This window comes from Aegilops tauschii, chromosome 2 (genome assembly GCF_002575655.3).
Source record: "Aegilops tauschii subsp. strangulata cultivar AL8/78 chromosome 2, Aet v6.0, whole genome shotgun sequence".
Classification (NCBI taxonomy): Eukaryota; Viridiplantae; Streptophyta; class Magnoliopsida; order Poales; family Poaceae; genus Aegilops; species Aegilops tauschii.
The window spans coordinates 579,098,944-579,115,286 of NC_053036.3; positions in this window are offsets into that span (position 1 = coordinate 579,098,944).

Here is a 16,343-nt window from a genome sequence, read left to right on the forward strand (position 1 = left end):
GTAGCATTTCCCCTTCTCTCTTTTTCTCTCATTTTTTATTTTTTTTATTTGGGTCTTTTCTCTCTTTTTTAATGGCCTCTTTTTTTCTTCTCTTTTTTTTTATTTTTCGTCCGGAGTCCCATCCCGACTTGTGGGGGAATCATAGTCTCCATCATCCTTTCCTCACTGGGACAATGCTCTAATAATGATCATCATCACACTTTTATTTACTTACAACTCAAGAATTACTACTCAATACTTAGAACAAAATATGACTCTATATGAATGCCTCTGGCGGTGTACCAGGATGTGCAATGACTCAAGAGTGACATGTATGAAAGAATTATGAAAGGTGGCTTTGCCACAACTACGATGTCAACTACATGATCATGCAAAGCAATATGACAATGATGAAGCGTGTCATAATAAACGGTGGAAAGTTGCATGGCAATGCATCTCAAAATGGCTATGGAAATGCCATAATAGGTAGGTATGGTGGTTGTTTTGAGGAAGGTAATGGTTGGTGTATGGTACCGGCGAAAGTTGCGCGGCACAAGAGAGGCTAGCAATGGTGGAAGGGTGAGAGTGCGTATAATCCATGGACTCAACATTAGTCATAAAGAACTCGCATACTTATTGCAAAAATCTATTAGTCATCGAAACGAAGTACTACGCACATGCTCCTAGGGGGTAGATTGGTAGGAAAAGACCATCGCTCGTCCCCGACCGCCAGCCATAAGGAAGACAATCAAAAAATAAATCATGCTCCGACTTCATCACATAACGGTTCACCATACGTGCATGCTACGGGAATCACAAACTTTAACACAAGTATCTCTAAAATTCACAACTACTCCACTAGCATGACTCTAATATCACCATCCTCATATCTCAAAACAATCATAAGGAATCAAACTTCACATAGTATTCAATGCACTTTATATGAAAGTTTTTATTATATCCCTCTTGGATGCCCATCATATTAGGGCTAAATTCATAACCAAAGCAAATTACCATGCTGTTCTAAAGACTCTCAAAATAATATAAGTGAAGCATGAGATTTCATCTATTTCTTCAAAATAAAACTACCGTCATGCTCTAAAAGATATAAGTGAAGCACTAGAGCAAATGACAAACTACTCCAAAAGATATAAGTGAAGATTAATGAGTAGTTGAATAATTATGTAACTATGTGAAGACTCTATAACATTTAAGAATTTCAGATATTGGGAAAGCAAGCAAAACAAAATAAAACAAAATGACGCTCCAAGCAAAACACATATCATGTGGTGAATAAAAATATAGCTCCAAGTAAAGTTACCGATGAACGAAGACGAAAGAGGGGATGCCTTCTGGGGCATCCCCAAGCTTAGGCTCTTGGTTGTCCTTGAATATTACCTTGGGGTGCCTTGGGCATCCCCAAGCTTAGGCTCTTGCCACTCCTTATTCCATAGTCCATCGAATCTTTACCCAAAACTTGAAAACTTCACAACACAAAACTCAACAAAAAACTCGTAAGCTCCATTAGTATAAGGAAATAAAATCACCACTTTTGGTACTGTTGTGAACTCATTCTTTATTTATATTGGTGTAATATCTAATGTATTCCAACTTCTCTATGGTTCATACCCTCCGATACTACTCATAGATTCATCAAAATAAGCAAACAACACATAGAAAACAGAATCTGTCAAAAACAGAACAGTCTATAGTAATCTGTAACTCTCGAATACTTCTGTAACTCCAAAAATTCTGAAATAAATTAGTGGACGTGAGGAATTTGTCTATTAATCTTCTGCAAAAAGAATCAACTTAAAATCACTCTTCTTTAGAAAAAATGACAGCTAATCTCGTGAGCGCAAAGTTTCTGTTTTTTACAGCAAGATCACATTAACTTTCACCCAAGTCTTCCCAAAGGTTTTACTTGGCACTTTATTGAAACAAAAGCTATAAAACAAGATTACTACAGTAGCTTAATCATGTGTAGACACAAAAACAGTAGGGGTAAATATTGGGTTGTCTCCCAACAATCGCTTTTCTTTAATGCCTTTTTAGCTAGGCATGATGATTTCAATGATGCTCACATAAAAGATAAGAATTGAAACATAATGGGAGCATCATGAAGAATATGACTAGCACATTTAAGTATAACCCACTTCCTATGCCTAGGGATTTTGTGAGCAAACAACTTATGGGAACAAGAATCAACTAGCATAGGAAAGAAAAACAAGCATAGCTTCAAGAATTTCAACACATAGAGAGGAAACTTGATATTATTGCAACTCCTACAAGCACATGTTCCTCTCTCATAGTAATTTTCAGTAGCATCATGAATGAATTCAACAATATAACTATCACATAGAGCACTCTTTTCATGATGCATAAGAATAGAATTTTTATTACTCTCCACATAAGCAAATTTCTTCTCATGAATAGTAGTGGGAGCAAACTCAACAAAATAACTATCATGTGAGGCATAATCCAATTGAAAATTCAAATCAAGATGACAAGTTACATGGTTATCATTGTTCTTTATAGCATGCATGTCATCACAATAATCATCATAGATAGCAACTTTGTTCTCATAATCAATTGGAACCTCTTCCGAAATAGTGGATTCATCACTAAATAAAGTCATGACCTCTCTGAAACCACTTTCATCAACATAATCATCATAAAAAGGAGGCATGCCTATCATCATAATAAATTTTCTCATCAAAACTTGGGGGGCTAAAAATATCATCTACATCAAACATAGCATCCCCAAGCTTGTGGCTTTGCATATCATTAGCATCATGGATATTCAAAGAATTCATACTAACAACATTGCAATCATGCTCATCATTCAAATATTTAGTGCCAAACATTTTAATGCATTCTTCTTCGAACACTTTGGCACAATTATCGGAAACCTTATTTTCACGAAAGACATTAAAAAGATGCAGCATATGAGGCACCCTCAATTCCATTTTCTTTTTGTAGTTTTCTTTTGTAAACTAACTAGTGATAAAACAAGAAACTAAGAGATACAATTGCAAGATCTAAAGATATACCTTCAAGCACTAACCTCCCCGGTAATGGCGCCATAAAGAGCTTAGTTGACGGGGTGTTAGTGCCGCTTACTTAGCCTCCCCGGCAACGGCGCCAGAAAAGAGCTTGATGTCTACTACACAACCTTCTTCTTGTAGACATTGTTGGGCCTCCAAGTGCAGAGGTTTGTAGGACAGTAGCAAATTTCCCTCAAGTGGATGACCTAAGGTTTATCAATCTGTGGGAGGCGTAGGATGAAGATGGTCTCTCTCAAACAACCCTGCAACCAAATAGCAAAGAGTCTCTTGTGTCCCCAACACACCCAATACAATGATAAATTGTACAGGTGCACTAGTTCAGCGAAGAGATGGTGATACAAGTGCAATATGGATGGTAGATATAGGTTTTTGTAATCTGAAATTATAAAAACAGCAAGGTAACTAATGATAAAAGTGAGCGTAAACGGTATTGCAATGCTTCGAAACAAGGCCTAGGGTTCATACTTTCACTAGTGCAAGTTCTCTCAATGATAATACCATAATTGGATCATATAACAATCCCTCGACATGCAACAAAGAGTCACTCCAAAGTCACTAATAGCGGAGAACAAACGAAGAGATTATTGTAGGGTACGAAACCACCTCAAAGTTATTCTTTCTGATCAATCCATTGGGCTATTCCTATAAGTGTCACAAACAGCCCTAGAGTTCGTAGTAAAATAACACCTTAAGACACACATCAACCAAAACCCTAATGTCACCTAGATACTCCAATGTCACCTCAAGTATCCGTGGGTATGATTATACGATATGCATCACACAATCTCATATTCATCTATTCAACCAACACAAAGAACTTCAAAGGGTGCCCCAAAGTTTCTACCGGAGAGTCAAGACGAAAACGTGTGCCAGCCCCTATGCATAGATTCCCAAGGTAACTGAACCCGCAAGTTGATCACCAAAACATACATCAAGTGGATCACGTGAATATCCCATTGTCACCACAGATAAGCACATGCAAGACATACATCAAGTGTTCTCAAATCCTTAAAGACTCGATCTGATAAGATAACTTCAAAGGGAAAACTCAATCCATTACAAGAGATAGAGGGGGAGAAACATCATATGATCCAACTATAATAGCAAAGCTCGCGATACATCAAGATCGTGCCAAATCAAGAACACGAGAGAGAGAGAGATCAACACATAGCTACTGGTACATACCCTCAGCCCCGAGCGTGAACTACTCCCTCCTCGTCATGGAGAGCGCCGGGATGATGAAGATGGCCACCGGTGATGGATCCCCCCTCCGGCAGGGTGCCGGAACAGGGTCCCGGTTGGTTTTTGGTGGCTACAGAGGGTTGCGGCGGCGGAACTCCCAATCTAGGTTTCTTTTCGGGGGTTTCTGTATTTATAGGAATTTTTGGCGTCGGTCTCACGTCAGGGGGGTCTCCGAGTCATCCACGAGGCCGGGGGGCGCGCCCAGGGGGGTTGGGCTCGCCCTCCACCCTCGTGGATGGCTAGGGACTCTTCTGGCCCAACTCTTTTACTCCGGGGGCTTCTTTTGGTCCATAAAAAGTCATCAAAAATTGGCACATCAATTGGACTGCGTTTGGTATTCCTTTTCTGTAAAACTCAAAAACAAGGAAAAACAGAAACTGGCACTGGGCTCTAGGTTAATAGGTTAGTCCCAAAAATCATATAAAATAGCATATAAATGCATATAAAACATCCTAGATGGATAATATAATAGCATGGAACAATCAAAAAATATAGATACGTTGGAGATGTATCATGTATTTGGGTGTGCAGTAGGATGAATGCCATTCACCTACCTTGACCTCCCGCTTGGCACAACCAAGCCCTCGGTTCAAGAGCTCGTGCCTTTGGTTTGCAGATTGGAGAGACAACTCACGTCCACCATTGCGATCATGTCATATGGTGGCAAACTCTCCTGGCTGAACGCTTCTGTCACATCCCTCCTGGTGTTTGCCATGTGTACACTCAAGTTCCCACCCAAACTCATTGAGATCCTTGATAAAATTAGACGCAGATGTCTTTGGACTAAGAAAACGGAGCACGGTGACAAGTCTAACTCGTTGGCCGCATGGGATATGGTTTGTCAACCCAAGAAAAAAGGTGGGCTAGGAGTGATCAATTTGAAGATTCACAATGAGGCCCTGCTGCTAAAATTCTTGCACAAGTTCTTCAACAAGCAGGATGTCCCGTGGGTTAATCTTATTTGGGACAATCACTATGTTGACAAGATCCCACATGCAGTTGACCCGGTTGGCTCGTTTTGGTGGAAGGACATCCTAAAACTCACCCCCATCTATCGGGGGATTTCATGTGTTCAAGTGGTTGACGGCAAGACGACTCTCTTTTGGGAAGACCTTTGGAAGGAGGAGATCCTGCAAATCTCTCACCCTCGTGCCTTCTCCTTTGCTATTCACGAAGACTTGTCTGTGGCTGGTGCGATGGCAAGCACTGACTAGCATGAAACCTTTCACCTACCACTCTCCCCGCAAGCGCTTGATGAGATCCAGGACATGCATTCCCCTCCAACTTGGATTTCTCCATCGACCTCGCTCCATGATGTTTGGCACTACTCTTGGGGCTCGGCGAGTTACAAACCAATGGATTATTACATCAACTACTTGAGGGATGGGGAGGCGCACCCCGCGTTCAGTCGACTGTGGAAATCAAAGTGCACTATGAAAATCAAAGTGTTCGGATGGCTCTTATTCCTGCACAGACTCAACACACGCAACATGCTCAAAAGGAGGCATTACAATATTGTTGATAACTTTGATTGCATCCTTTGCGGCCAGCACATTGAGGAAACTGTCGATCATATGATCTTTACTTGCCCCTTTAGTTAGAGCTGCTGGGCTAAACTTCATATTATTTGGGCAACTTTTGACTGCCGGCTCACTCTCCTTCAAAACACAAAAGACACTTGGCCGAATCCCTTGTTTCTGGAAATATTCCTAACCGCGGCTTGGAGCATCTGGAAGGAGAGAAACAATAAACACTTCAGAGGGGTGGCCCCTAGTGTGGGGTCCTGGCTAAAACGCTTTAAAGAGGATCTCCTTCTCCTTCAACATAGGGTTAAAGCAGCACATAGAGCTACCCTGATCACCTTTTGTAATTCTATTGTATAGTTGCATCCACCATTATATCTGGCCTCTAACCACACACTAGGTGTGGCTGATATTGTACCATGGGTTGATATGTCTATGTAAACACCCCATTTATATAAATATATGAAAAAACAGTAGGGGTTTTCCCCCTACTATCAAGTTTGTCAAAAAAACCTTAACCTTGCAAGCTTTGGACAGTTTACACAATCTGGATAACTTAGCAGCCATGTGATGGTCGACGAAAGATGTTGAACTGCCTAGCAACGACATCTCTTTACCCTGTATCCATGCGTGTAGCTGTTGGGGAACGTAGTAATTTCAAAAAATTTACTACGCACACACAGGATCATGGTGATGCATAGCAACGAGAGGGGAGAGTGTGTCCACGTACCCTCGTAGACCGAAAGCGGAAGCGTTAGCACAACACGGTTGATGTAGTCGTACGTCTTCATGATCCGACCGATCCAAGTACCGAACGCATGGCACCTCCGAGTGCAGCACACGTTCAACTCGATGACGTCCCGCGAGCTCCGATCCAGCAAAGCTTCGCCGGAGAATTTCGTCAGCACGACGGCGTGATGACGGTGATGATGATGCTACCGACACAGGGCTTCTCCTAAGCACCGCTACAATATGATCGAGGTGGATTATGGTGGAGTGGGGCACCGCACACGGCTGGGAGAGATCAACAGATCAACTTGTGTGTCTAGAGGTGCCCCCTGCCCCCGTATATAAAAGAGCAAGGGGGAGGCCGGCCGGCCCTATGGGGCGCGCCAGGAGGAGGAGTCCTCCTAGTAGGAGTAGGACTCCCCTCTTTCCTAGTCCTACTAGGAGGGGGAAAGGAAGGGGGAGAGGGAGAAGGACAGGGGGGCGCCGCCCCCCTCTCCTAGTCCAATTCGGACTAGAGGGGAAGGGGTGCGCGGCCTGCCCTACGCCAGCCCTCTCTATCCACTAAGGCCCATAAGGCCCACTATTTCTCCCGGGGGGTTCCGGTAACCCTCCGGCACTCCGGTTTTCTCCGAAACCACCCGGAACACTTCCGGTGTCCGAATATAGTCGTCCAATATATCGCTCTTTACGTCTCGACCATTTCGAGACTCCTCGTCATGTCCATGATCATATCCGGGACTCCGAACTACCTTCGGTACATCAAAACACAAAAACTCATAATACCGATCGTCACCGAACTTTAAGCGTGCGGACCCTACGGGTTCGAGAACTATGTAGACATGACCGAGACACGTCTCCGGTCAATAACCAATAGCGGAACCTGGATGCTCATATTGGCTCCCACATATTCTGCGAAGATCTTTATCGGTCAAACCGCATAACAACATATGTTGTTCCCTTTGTCATCAGTATGTTACTTGCCCGAGATTCGATCGTCGGTATCTCAATACCTAGTTCAATCTCGTTACCAGTAAGTCTCTTTAATCGTTCCGTAATACATCATCCCGCAACTAACTCATTAGTTACAATGCTTGCAAGGCTTATAGTGATGTGCATTACCGACTGGCCCAGAGATACCTCTCCGACAATCGGAGTGACAAATCCTAATCTCAATATATGCCAACTCAACAAGTACCTTTGGAGACACCTGTAGAGCACCTTTATAATCACCCAGTTACGTTGTGACGTTTGGTAGCACACAAAGTGTTCCTCCGGTATTCGGGAGTTGCATAATCTCATAGTCATAGGAACATGTATAAGTCATGAAGAAAGCAATAGCAACATACTAAACGATCAAGTGCTAAGCTAACGGAATGGGTCAAGTCAATCACATCATTCTCCTAATGATGTGATCCCGTTTATCAAATGACAACTCATGTCTATGGTTAGGAAACATAACCATCTTTGATCAACGAGCTAGTCAAGTAGAGGCATACTAGTGACACTCTGTTTGTCTATGTATTCACACATGTATCATGTTTCTAGTTAATACAATTCTAGCATGAATAATAAACATTTATCATGATATAAGGAAATAAATAATAACTTTATTATTGCCTCTAGGGCATATTTCCTTCAGTCTCCCACTTGCACTAGAGTCAATAATCTAGATTACACAGTAATGATTCTAACACCCATGGAGTCTTGGTGTTGATCATGTTTTGCTCGTGGAAGAGGCTTAGTCAACGGGTCTGCAACATTCAGATCCATATGTATCTTGAAAATCTTTATGTCTCCCACCTGGACTTGATCCTGGATGGAGTTGAAGCGTCTCTTGATGTGCTTGGTTCTCTTGTGAAATCTGGATTCCTTTTCCATGGCAATTGCACCAGTATTGTCACAAAAGATTTTCATTGGACCCGATGCACTAGGTATGACACCTAGATCGGATATGAACTCCTTCATCCAGACTCCTTCATTTGCTGCTTCCGAAGCAGCTAGGTATTCCGCTTCACACGTAGATCCCGCCACGACGCTTTGTTTAGAACTGCTCCAACTAACAGCTCCACCGTTCAATATAAACATGTATCCGGTTTGCGATTTAGAATCGGCCGGATCAGTGTCAAAGCTTGCATCGACGTAACCATTTACGACGAGCTCTTTGTCACCTCCATAAACGAGAAACATATCCTTAGTCCTTTTCAGGTATTTCAGGATGTTCTTGACCGCTGTCCAGTGATCCACTCCTGGATTACTTTGGTACCTCCCTGCTAAACTAATAGCAAGGCACACATCTGGTCTGGTACACAGCATTGCATACATGATAGAGCCTATGGCTGAAGCATAGGGAACATCTTTCATTTTCTCTCTATCTTCTGCAGTGGTCGGGCATTGAGTCTTACTCAACTTCACACCTTGTAACACAGGCAAGAACCCTTTCTTTGCCTGATCCATTTTGATATTCTTCAAAACTTTGTCAAGGTATGTGCTTTGTGAAAGCTCAATTAAGCGTCTTGATCTATCTCTATAGATCTTGATGCCCAATATGTAAGAAGCTTCACCGAGGTCTTTCATTGAAAAACTCTTATTCAACTATCCTTTTATGCTATCCAGAAACTCTATGTCATTTCCAATCAACAATATGTCATCCACATATAAGATTAGAAATGCTACAGAGCTACCACTCACTTTCTTGTAAATACAGGCTTCTCCAAAAGTCTATATAAAACCATATGCTTTGATCACACTATCAAAACGTTTATTCCAACTCCGAGAGGCTTGCACCAGTCCATAAATGGATCGCTAGAGCTTGCACACTTTGTTAGCACCCTTTGGATCGATAAAACCTTCAGGTTGCATCATGTACAACTCTTCTTCCAGAAATCCATTCAGGAATGCAGTCTTTACATCCATTTGCCAAATTTCATAATCATAAAATGCAGCAATAGCTAACATGATTCGGACGGACTTAAGCATCGCTACGGGTGAGAAGGTATCATCATAGTCAACTCCTTGAACTTGTCGAAAACCTTTCGCAACAAGTCAAGCTTTGTAGACAGTAACATTACCGTCAGCGTCTGTCTTCTTCTTAAAGATCCATTTATTCTCGATGGCTTGCCGATCATCGGGCAAGTCAACCAAAGTCCACACTTTGTTCTCATACATGGACCCCATCTCGGATTTCATGGCCTCAAGCCATTTTGCGGAATCTGGGCTCATCATCGCTTCCTCATAGTTCGTAGGTTCATCATGGTCTAGTAACATGACCTCCAGAATAGGATTACCGTACCACTCTGGTGCGGATCGTACTCTGGTTGACCTACGAGGTTTGGTATTAACTTGATATGAAGTTTCATGATCATCATCATTAGCTTCCTCACTAATTGGTGTAGATGTCACAGGAACCGGTTTCTGTGATGAACTACTTTCCAATAAGGGAGCAGGTATAGTTACCTCATCAAGTTCTACTTTCCTCCCACTCACTTCTTTCGAGAGAAACTCCTTCTCTAGAAAGGATCCATTCTTAGCAACAAAAGTCTTGCCTTCGGATCTTTGATAGAAGGTGTACCCAACTGTCTCTTTTGGGTATCCTATGAAGACACATTTCTCCGATTTGGGTTCGAGCTTATCAGGTTGAAGCTTTTTCACATAAGCATCGCAGCCCCAAACTTTAAGAAACGACAACTTTAGTTTCTTGCCAAACCACAGTTCATAAGGAGTCGTCTCAACGGATTTAGATGGTGCCCTATTTAACGTGAATGCAGCCGTCTCTAAAGCATAACCCCAAAACGATAGCGGTAAATCTGTAAGAGACATCATAGATCGCACCATATCTAGTAAAGTACGATTACGACGTTCGGACACACCATTACGCTGTGGTGTTCCAGGTGGCGTGAGTTGCGAAACTATTCCGCATGTTTCAAATGAAGACTAAACTTGTAACTCAAATATTCTCCTCCACGATCAGATCGTAGAAACTTTATTTTCTTGTTACGATGATTTTCCAGTTCACTATGAAATTCTTTGAACTTTTCAAATGTTTCAGACTTATGTTTCATCAAGTAGATATACCCATATCTGCTCAAATCATATGTGAAAGTGAGAAAATAACGATATCCGCCGCGAGCCTCAACATTCATCGGACCACATACATCAGTATGTATGATCTCCAACAAATTTGTTGCTCGCTCCATTCTTCCAGAGAACGGCGTTTTAGTCATCTTGCCCATGAGGCATGGTTCGCAAGTACCAAGTGATTCATAATCAAGTGCTTCCAAAAGTCCATCAGAATGGAGTTTCTTCATGCGCTTTACACCAATATGACCCAAACGGCAGTGCCACAAATAAGTTGCACTATCATTATCAACTCTGCATATTTTAGCTTCAATACTATGAATATGTGTATGTCCACTATCGAGATTCAGAAAGAATAGACCACTCTTCAAGGGTGCATGACCATAAAAGATATTACTCATATAAATAGAACAACCATTATTCTCTGATTTAAATGAATAACCGTCTTGCATCAAACAAGATCCGGATATAATGTTCATGCTTAACGCTGGCACCAAATAACAATTATTCAGGTCTAATACTAATCCCGAAGGTAGATGTAGAGGTAGCGTGCCGACTGCGACCACATCGACTTTGGAACCATTTCCCACGCGCATCGTCACCTCATCCTTTGCCAATCTTCGCTTAATCCGTAGTCCCTGTTTCGAGTTGCAAATATTAGCAATAGAACCAGTATCAAATACCCAAGCACTACTGCGAGAATTAGTAAGGTACACATCAATAACATGTATATCACATATACCTTTGTTCACCTTGCCATCCTTCTTATCCGCCAAATACTTGGGGCAGTTCCGCTTCCAGTGACCAGTTTGCTTGCAGTAGAAGCACTCAGTCTCAGGCTTGGGTCCAGACTTGGGTTTCTTCTCCTGAACAGCAACTTGTTTGCCGTTCTTCTTGAAGTTCCCCTTCTTCTTCCCTTTGCCCTTTTTCTTGAAACTGGTGGTCTTGTTGACCATCAACACTTGATGCTCCTTCTTGATTTCTACCTCCGCAGCCTTTAGCATTGCAAAGAGCTCGGGAATCGTCTTATCCATCCCTTGCATGTTATAGTTCATCACGAAGCTCTTGTAGCTTGATGGCAGTGATTGAAGAATTCTGTCAATAACACTATCATCCGGAAGATTAACTCCCAGTTGAATTAAGTGATTGTTATACCCAGACATTCTGAGTATATGCTCACTGACAGAACTATTCTCCTCCATCTTGCAGCTGTAGAACTTATTGGAGACTTCATATCTCTCAATCCGGGCATTTACTTGAAATATTAACTTCAACTCCGGGAACATCTCATATGCTCCATGACGTTCAAAACGTCGTTGAAGTCCCGGTTCTAAGCCGTAAAGCATGGCACACTGAACTATCGAGTAGTCATCAGCTTTGCTCTGCCACACGTTCATAACATCTGGTGTTGCTCCTGTAGCAGGTTTGGCACCTAGCGGTGCTTCCAGGACGTAATTCTTCTGTGCAGCAATGAGGATAATCCTCAAGTTACGGACCCAGTCCGTGTAATTGCTACCATCATCTTTCAACTTTGCTTTCTCAAGGAACGCATTAAAATTCAACGGAACAACAGCACGGGCCATCTATCTACAACAACATAGACATGCAAAATACTATCAGGTACTAAGTTCATGATAAATTAAAGTTCAGTTAATCAAATTATTAAAGAACTCCCACTTAGATAGACATCCCTCTAATCATCTAAGTGATCACGTGATCCATATCAACTAAACCATGTCCGATCATCACATGAGATGGAGTAGTTTTCAATGGTGAACATCACTATGTTGATCATATCTACTATATGATTCACGCTCGACCTTTCGATCTCCAGTGTTCCGAGGCCATATCTGCATATGCTAGGCTCGTCAAGTTTAACCCGGGTATTCTGCATGTGCAAAACTGGCTTGCACTCGTTGTATGTGAACGTAGAGCTTATCACACCCGATCATCACGTGGTGTCTCGGCACGACGAACTTTTGCAACGGTGCATACTCAGGGAGAACACTTGTACCTTGAAATTTAGTGAGAGATCATCTTATAATGTTACCGTCGATCTAAGCAAAATAAGATGCATAAAAGATAAACATCACATGCAATCAATATAAGTGATATGATATGGCCATCATCATCTTGTGCTTGTGATCTCCATCTCCAAAGCACCGTCATGGTCACCATCGTCACCGGCGCGACACCTTGATCTCCATCGTAGCATCGTTGTCGTCTCGCCAACTATTGCTTCTACGACTATCGCTACCGCTTAGTGATAAAGTAAAGCAATTACAGGGCGATTGCATTGCATACAATAAAGCGACAACCATATGGCTCCTGCTAGTTGCCGATAACTCGGTTACAAAACATGATCATCTCATACAATAAAATATAGCATCATGTCTTGACCATATCACATCACAACATACCCTGCAAAAACAAGTTAGACGTCCTCTACTTTGTTGTTGCAAGTTTTACGTGGCTGCTACGGGCTGAGCAAGAACCGTTCTTACCTATGCATCAAAACCACAACGATAGTTTGTCAAGTTAGTGTTGTTTTAACCTTCTCAAGGACCGGGCGTAGCCACACTCGATTCAACTAAAGTTGGAGAAACTGACACCCGCTAGTCACCTGTGTGCAAAGCACGGCGGTAAAACCAGTCTCGCGTAAGCGTATGCGTAATGTCGGCCTGGGCCGCTTCATCCAACAATACCGCCGAACCAAAGTGTGACATGCTGGTAAGCAGTATGACTTGTATCGCCCTCAACTCACTTGTGTTCTACTTGTGCATATAACATCTATGCATAAAACCTGGCTCGGATGCCACTGTTGGGGAACGTAGTAATTTCAAAAAAAATCTTACGCACACACAGGATCATGGTGATGCATAGCAACGAGAGGGGAGAGTGTGTCCACGTACCCTCGTAGACCGAAACCGGAAGCGTTAGCATAACGCGGTTGATGTAGTTGTACGTCTTCACGATCCGACCGATCCAAGTACCGAACGCACGGCACCTCCGAGTTCAGCACACGTTCAACTCGATGACGTCCCGCGAGCTCCGATCCAGCAAAGCTTCGCTGGAGAGTTTCATCAGCACGACAGCGTGATGACGGTGATGATGATGCTATCGACGCAGGGCTTCGCCTAAGCACCGCTACGATATGATCGAGGTGGATTATGGTGGAGGGGGCACCGCACACGGCTGGGAGAGATCAACAGATCAACTTGTGTGTCTAGAGGTGCCCCCCTGCCCCCGTATATAAAGGAGCAAGGGGGAGGCTGGCCGTCCCTACGAGGCGCGCCAGGAGGAGGAGTCCTCCTCCTAGTAGGAGTAGGACTCCCCTCTTTCCTACTCCTACTAGGAGGGGGAAAGGAAGGGGAGAGGGAGAAGGAAAGGGGGGCGCCGCCCCCCCTCTCCTAGTCCAATTCGGACCAGAGGGGAAGGGGCGCGCGGCCTGCCCTAGGCCAGCCCTCTCTCTCTCCACTAAGGCCCATAAGGCCCACTATTTCTCCCGGGGGGTTCCGGTAACCCTCCGGCACTCCGGTTTTCTCCGAAACCACCCGGAACACTTCCGGTGTCCGAATATAGTCGTCCAATATATCGATCTTTACGTCTCGACCATTTTGAGACTCCTCGTCATGTCCGTGGTCATATCCGGGACTCCGAACTACCTTCGGTACATCAAAACACAAAAACTCATAATACCGATCGTCACCGAACTTTAAGCGTGCGGACCCTACGGGTTCGAGAACTATGTAGACATGACCGAGACACGTCTCCGGTCAATAACCAATAGCGTAACCTGGATGCTCATATTGGCTCCCACATATTCTGTGAAGATCTTTATCGGTCAAACCGCATAACGACATACGTTGTTCCCTTTGTCATTGGTATGTTACTTGCCCGAGATTCGATCGTCGGTATCTCAATACCTAGTTCAATCTCGTTACCGGTAAGTCTCTTTACTCATTCCTAATACATCATCCCGCAACTAACTCATTAGTTACAATGCTTGCAAGGCCTATAGTGATGTGCATTACCGAGTGGGCCCAGAGATACCTCTCCGACAATCGGAGTGACAAATCCTAATCTCGATATATGCCAACTCAACAAGTACCTTTGGAGACACCTGTAGAAGCACCTTTATAATCACCCAGTTATGTTGTGACGTTTGGTAGCACACAAAGTGTTCCTCCGGTATTCGGGAGTTGCATAATCTCATAGTCATAGGAACATGTATAAGTCATGAAGAAAGCAATAGCAACATACTAAACGATCAAGTGCTAAGCTAACGGAATAGGTCAAGTCAATCACATCATTCTCCTAATGATGTGATCCTGTTTATCAAATGACAACTCATGTCTATGGTTAGGAAACATAACCATCTTTGATCGACGAGCTAGTCAAGTGGAGGCATACTAGTGACACTCTGTTTGTCTATGTATTCACACATGTATCATGTTTCCGGTTAATACAATTCTAGCATGAATAATAAACATTTATCATGATATAAGGAAATAAATAATAACTTTGTTATTGCTTCTAGGGCATATTTCCTTCGGTAGCTGCATCACACCTGGCCCATCTGACCCCTCAACAGCCTACTTGGAAATGGTGCATAAATTGTCTTCCTCAAGCTCTGTGTGATCTTGATTGTCCTCGCCCAACACTTCCTCTGTTGCAAATAACTCCAGCAGCTCTTCCGCTACATGCATCTGGACGGTCGAGGGGCATGTGTGATCTTTGCCCCACCGTTCACCACACTTAAAACATAGACCTCTAGCTCTTCTGAAAGTATGCGGCGCTGCCATCTTACCGTTATTTGTCCCTGCTCTTGCTGCTTCTGTTCCACGGCGATCTTCCGCACTAGCTGCAGGTGCTGATGGTCGCGCAGTGCTCACAGACAGGCTTGGAGCACTTGTCATCATGAAACGTGGTGCTGGGAAGTGATTGGGCACCGTATGCCTGGCAGCCTCGCCCTCCGCCACTTCCTCCTGAAGCAGCGCGAGAGAACATGTCGTGTCGAGGTCGGGCGGGCGTTGGATGAGCACCACCGCCCGTATGTCCGCCCGCAGACCCTCGATGAATCGTGTAAGGAAGAAATACGGATGCGTCAGTTCAGACTATGATATCATGTGATTCATTGAAGTTTCAAAACGTTCAATGAAATCTGCAATAGAATCCGTCTGCTGTATAGCATAAAACTGACGGATAAGCAATTGGTGCTTATCGCGACCGAATCGAGTGCATAACAGAGCCGTGAATGACTCCCACGCAAGACCAGCGATCGTGCGTTGTACTGATTGCAGCCAAATGGCAGCCGAACCAGAGAAATTCAAAATTGCCATGGGTACCCAATAGGACTCCTGAACCACAAACATCTGAAAATATTGTTCCGCCAACGTTTTCCAAAGCTGAGGATTCTCGCGTGCGAAACTGGGAAACGAGATCGGCGGGGGTGCTGGCCCCTCGCTGCCAGTACTTGTGAGGACAACGGGGAAGAATTCGAGGATGGGATCATGGCCATACCCGTGACCGGGGAAGCCACCGGTGACTCTAAAGTCACCGTTGGAGATCCTCCAGGGTGCAGTGACGCGTCGTGGCCTGGTTGCCCTTGAATCTCGTGCACAACGACCGAAGAAGTCGTCGGCGGCGGTGAGTTGGTGGGTGGTGCCGATGACGCTGACGTGGCTTGGAGCGCGGCAACTGAGATCTCCAATTGTGTGAACCGCGC